We start from the raw sequence: 5,639 nt of genomic DNA, 5'->3' as shown, positions 1-5,639 counted from the left end.
AAAAAGAAGTGTGTGTTGTCTACTTTTAAACTGTGGTTCAAAGGCCAAAAATTGGTTTCTGTTATATTCATGCCCACCCTTTAATCCTGTACTATTGATATTGCAGACAGATAGACACACTTTGGATATATTTTTTTTGTTAAAAAAAATTGTTGTGTGGTGAAAACAGGAGATCAGAAGGGTGGTTACTGCATCTCCAAATACTGACTGAGTTTTTTTAAGATATTGCGCTAAAGCAGGTTATGTAATGAATGGATGACTGATGGGGAGAGATACACAATTAAAATGGTTGGTTAAATAGCGCATCTCTTCCGGCTGTTCAGATCAAATGTAAACTGGAGCTTTAGTTGGAGTTCTGCGTTTTTCTAGGAATGAGTTTTCAGCAAAATGCCTGCAAAGCCCCCAAAGTCAGTATGGTGCAATTGGTGCTAGTCTTCTGGCAGATTGTGGGGTTCTGAAAATTCACCTAAGCCTAAGAGCCAAGATAACAGACCTAACCGTTCTGGATCACCACGGGAACCAATATATCAGCATTTCACTGTCAAATGTACAACCCTAACGGTTCAAAATCTGCAGTAAGTCCAAACAGATGTGAACGTTACAGACGAAAGACTTCTCTTGGTACTTCTGAACTGAAAGCAAAGTCCCTCTCAGTGGGAATGCATGTGACTCAGGCTATGTCTACACTACCACTTATGTTGGTATAACTTATGCCGCTCAGGGGTGTGAATGAGCCCCCCCCCCGAGCAACTTAAGCTACACCGACCTAGGTGCCAATGTGGGCAGCGCTATGTTGGAGGGAGAGCTTCTTCCGCCAACGTAGCTACCGCTGCTCATTGTGGGTAACGGGAGATCTTTCCCGTCAGCGTAGAACAGCTCCACTGCAGCGCTTACAGCAGTGCAGATGCATAGGTGTAGCCAATGGCGGATTTAGAGTTAGTAGGGCCCTGTGCCCAGCTTCATTTTTGGGACCCTTCCTTGGGACCCAGCCAAAAAAAGAGAACATTCTCTCTTATCTCCTCCCCCGCCCCCGTTCTTCATTCTTTTTTTCTTCCTCCTCCTCCTATAAGTAGTAGGAAGTAAATGAAAATGAAGTGAGGTACCTTGATTATTTTTGTAGTCGAACTGACTTTTCCACAGACCTCTTGAAAATCGCTGAGGGTCTCGATGGAACACTTAATGATCTTTCCAAATATTGTTCGTACCGTTAGCTGACTATTGTAAAGTGCTTTGGATAAGAGCACTTTATAAAAAAAAATGTAAAAAAGCATTGGGGTGCGGGGTCTGGCCAGGAGCTAGGGTGAAGGAGGGGGCTCAGGGTGTGGCTGGGGATGTGTGAGGGGGTGCAGGAGTCAGGGAGGGCACGGGGCTGGGGGTGCAGGGTCTGGGAGGGAGTTAGGGTGCAGGAGTGGCCTGGGGGTTGGGGTGCAGGGTCTGGCCAGGAGTTAGGATGCAGGAGGGGTCTCAGGGTTGGGGCAGGAGGTTGGGGTGCTTACCTGGGGCAGCTCCCATTTGGTGCGAGGGGTGCAGGTGGGAATGTGGGGGGGGTGCAGGAGCTCCCGTTTGGTGCTCAGGGTGGGGGAGGGACGTGGAGGGGGTGCAGGAATCAGGGAGGGCAGGGGGCTGGGGGGGGTATGTGTAGGGGGAGTGGGGGGGCCTCGCCTTTGCTCCGCCCTGCCCCAATTCCACCTCCTTCCCCAAGGCCCTGCCCCCGCCTCTTCCGTGCCTCCTCCCCCGAGTGTGCTGCAGCCCCGCTCCTCCCCCTCCCTCCCGGAGTGACCTGAGCTCTGGCAAACAGCTCTTTGGTGGCGGGGGAAGCGCTGGGAGGGATGGAGAGGGGCAGGAACGCAGCATGCTTGGGGGAGGAGGTGGGAGCTTGGCTGTTGGTGGGTGCGGAGCCTGCAGCAGGAGCCCCAGGAGCCGGCAAGCTTCTGTCCCTGCAGCTGCCCGGCCCTGGGGCCCCCTGTCCTTGGGGGCTCTGTGCCAGGGCACCCTGTGTTTCACTGTAAATCCACCTCTGGGTGCAGCTGTGCCATTGTAAGCTCTCTAGTGTAGCCATAGCCTCAGAACATACAGGCATCTACCTTCCAGAAAAAAAACATTTCTGCAACACAGGGGAAAGCCCTGGGTCTAGTGGTTAGAGAGCTGGTTTGAAGACAGGAGTTCTGGGTTTTACTCACAGCTGTACTATAGACTGCGCGTAACCATGGGCAAGCCACGTAAGCCCTGTGCTTCAGTTTCTGCATTTCTAAAGTGGTGTCAATAACACTTAGCAACCTCAGTAGCATATCTAGAGACTATATAGGCTTGTAGGTGCGACCATAATACGAAGCCATCACCGCTGGGAAATGAGGGATGGCAATCATTTAGTAGAATCCTTGTCTGGGCCTACAGAAAGGGAAATAGTTCACTTCCCAGCAGCCTGCAAATATCTAAATATCTCTCTCCATCTGAATGGATGTTCTCAATGACAATCAGCTAACACTGTGCAATAAAGTGAGACTCAACTAAGGGTATGTCTACACTGCAATAAAAAACCTGCACTTCTAGCATCCTGTGAGGAAGGAGGGTCCCTGAACTGGGGCTGCAGCCCAAGCCTGAACGTTTACACTGCAATCAAACAGCCCCATAGCCCGAGAGCCCAAGTGAGCTGGCACGGGACAACGGTGGTGTCTAATTGCAGTGTAGACATACTCTAACTGACTAATCCTTTTGGTAAAGCGATCTTGTGACCAGGAAACCCAGAGCAATAATTATTTTGGCTACAACTATGACTTTCCAAATTCCCTTTTTTCACACCTCCTGCCAGTTTCAGAAGAACAGAGCGTGAAAATATTCTATTTGGTGAGTAAGGCCCAGTTCCACAAAGTGATTGAGGTTCCTAACTTCCATGGATGTCAATGGAAGTTAGGAGCCTAAATATCTAAATATTCACTTGCTGCAAGTTGCTTGCTGTTTGAATTAGAAATAGACCCTCATACACACAATTAGAAATCAAAGCTTCTCAGACCTAATGCCACCCCCCTGTGAGCTGTTATCTCATCTGATCTCACCACCTAATCAGAGTTGGGCCTGGACTGTATTTGATGGGAAATCTCATAAGAAACACTTCTGGCAGGTATTGCAGGAAGTGCTGTTGCTGATTCAATAGGTGGTGTGATATCCTTGGAGACCCAGTGGCGTGCCAGAGGGTGCAGCTGAAGAAGAATCCCATCTACTTGCAAGTCTATGGAACTGATTGGTTTGCCCACTGATACCAAGCTTCGCCCGCCCACTTCCTGGATCCCAATAGGATACCAAGCATTGTTTCATTGTACACACCTTCAATCTCCACGTAGCCCCCATTACCACAGTGTCTGATACCTCACAGTCTTTAGACTATTTATGCTCACAACACCCTTGTGAGATGGGGAAGTGCTATTATCCCCATATTATAGATGGGGAAAGTGGAAAAATACACACCACCCCTGAGTGCTTCTAAAAGGCTGTACTTCCCATCTCGCAAGCAGGCTGTGTATGGAAAAGAAAACTTTTAATGAGAAAGGAAAAGGAACCCAGCATTAATTTAAGAAAATGCTACAAGCATGATTCAGAAGCATATAACCATAAGCAAAACGCCCACCCCAGAGTACACTGGGCAGTGCCCTTTGCCTCAGTTTCTCACAGTCCAGTCTGAAAGTCCGACAAAGTAATTTTCTTTTACCACGCCATTCCCCTCTCCCTTCACCGCACCCCACTCACAGTTGTGGTCCTTGGCCAACAATGACCCAGAGTTCAGAGGTGCATTCATGTGAGTTCACCTCCTGCCCGAGGGGGATGAAAGGCATCAAGCAATGCCTCAGCTGCTGCTGCCGTGCTATCGTTCACTTCGCGTCACTGACCTCCACGCTGCCGTTCACTGCTGCATCGTTGTTCCCTCTGTGACTGTGTTGTTGCTCACTCCACTGCTGTTGGCTGCTGAGTCATCACTTTCTCTGCTGCCACCAGTCTCCCTACTACAACCTCAGAGGTTCTTGAGGTCCCACCACTTAACACAGCTCTCTAATTTCAGCAGAGGCCATACCACCAAGTACAAACACTTGTCCCCACACCTCTCTCCCTTTTACTGGCCTCCCTATCCCCTGCTTAGCAATTGTAGTTCAGTTGAGGGTGAACCCTTCAGCTAGGGCAGGCCAAGCTCGGCCTCCTGCCCCCAACTCACATACCAAGAACCACAACCTTTCATTACTCCTGCACTCAACACCAACATGACTTGCAATCCAACACCAGTCAAAAGTGATCATTTGGGCAAATCTGCTCCATGATGCTGAGCATGTAGGCAGAATAGGCATGTCTATGCAAACAAGGTTGGTTCCTAAAGTCTTTTTCCCTAGCTCATCACTAGATGTCAGGGGAGAGCTCATTCAGACCCTGCTTAGATATAGTTTGTATAAGCAAGCAGTCAGATAACTAGCACAGAATGTATTCCAAGACAAAGATGTGTGCTAGGCTGGAGTGCAATGTAAATATAGGTAGTTCAATGGTAAGAAGAGGCTTAGCAGAACATTGCCTTTATCATTAATAAAGAAGCAACCATTAGATTATTCAGAGTGAAGGTTAAACTCAAAAGAACCCGAACATTTGAAATATGGAATCCACAGTTAAGGTCAATTGTAACTCTGCCCCATAGTGACATCAGCCATCCTGCTTTTTTTTTTTTTTTTTGTTCCTGATGATCCTACTGCTTAAGTTGTGTTATTTTTGCACCAGCGATTTTTCCTACGGGCTTTAAGAAGTTACAGCCTACTTCTTTTGAAAAGCATTATATGCTTTCTTCTCATTCCTCTGCTTTCATATTTACCTCCACTTTTCTGGATCACCCAGTGGAATTATATTGTCTTCTCCCTTCCTTTGCTTCTTCTGTTTGTGTCTGTTTCCCTGCTCCATGTTGCTTTCCTTCCATCTTTTTGCTATTTCTCTCTTTTCCTCCTTTTTCTTCCTTCTCAAATTCTCCCTGAGGGTCTTCCCACAGGTTGCTATTACTAATACTATTATTTGTATTACCATAGCACATGGGAGCCCTAGTCACGGACCAGCACCCCATTGTGCTAGGTGCACAAACACAGAACAGAAACAGTCTGGGGCCCAAAGAGTTTACAAACTAAGTAAGAGCTTATGTCTCCCTGCTCTGAATTTCTTTGCTCCTCCTTCTCCTCCCACAGCTTCTCCCCAGCATCTACCCCCTGTACTCTCCAATTCCTGAGGATTTCTGGAGACCCAATGGGTGGAGGGAGGGAATCTGTGATGATGGAGGAAAATGCTTCATGGATCCTGTTCTATGCTCTCCAGCCCACTCTTAAATTTGATTCTCCCCTAAAAAGTGACTTCAAGTGACCTCTCAGTTCCGTATCCAGATGGCTCACTGATTACCACATCTGATTTTCTCAGTTTGCAAGCAAAGAGATTATTGTTTTCATCACCCCAAGATCCAAGAGTCGTGCTGAGTTCTTTTCATCTTGTGCACCACACCCAGTAATAGAGATTCTGCTGAATGATGCCATCAGCTACACCCATGCAAACAAAGACATTCATGGCAATGGAGCTGCACTGAGACATTATTGAAGGCAGAACTGGATCTGCAGAGTTTTTATTTCTGGTGA

This window comes from Chelonia mydas, chromosome 2, assembly GCF_015237465.2.
Source record: "Chelonia mydas isolate rCheMyd1 chromosome 2, rCheMyd1.pri.v2, whole genome shotgun sequence".
Taxonomy (NCBI): domain Eukaryota; kingdom Metazoa; phylum Chordata; order Testudines; family Cheloniidae; genus Chelonia; species Chelonia mydas.
Note: the sequence above shows the minus strand (reverse complement) of the source record.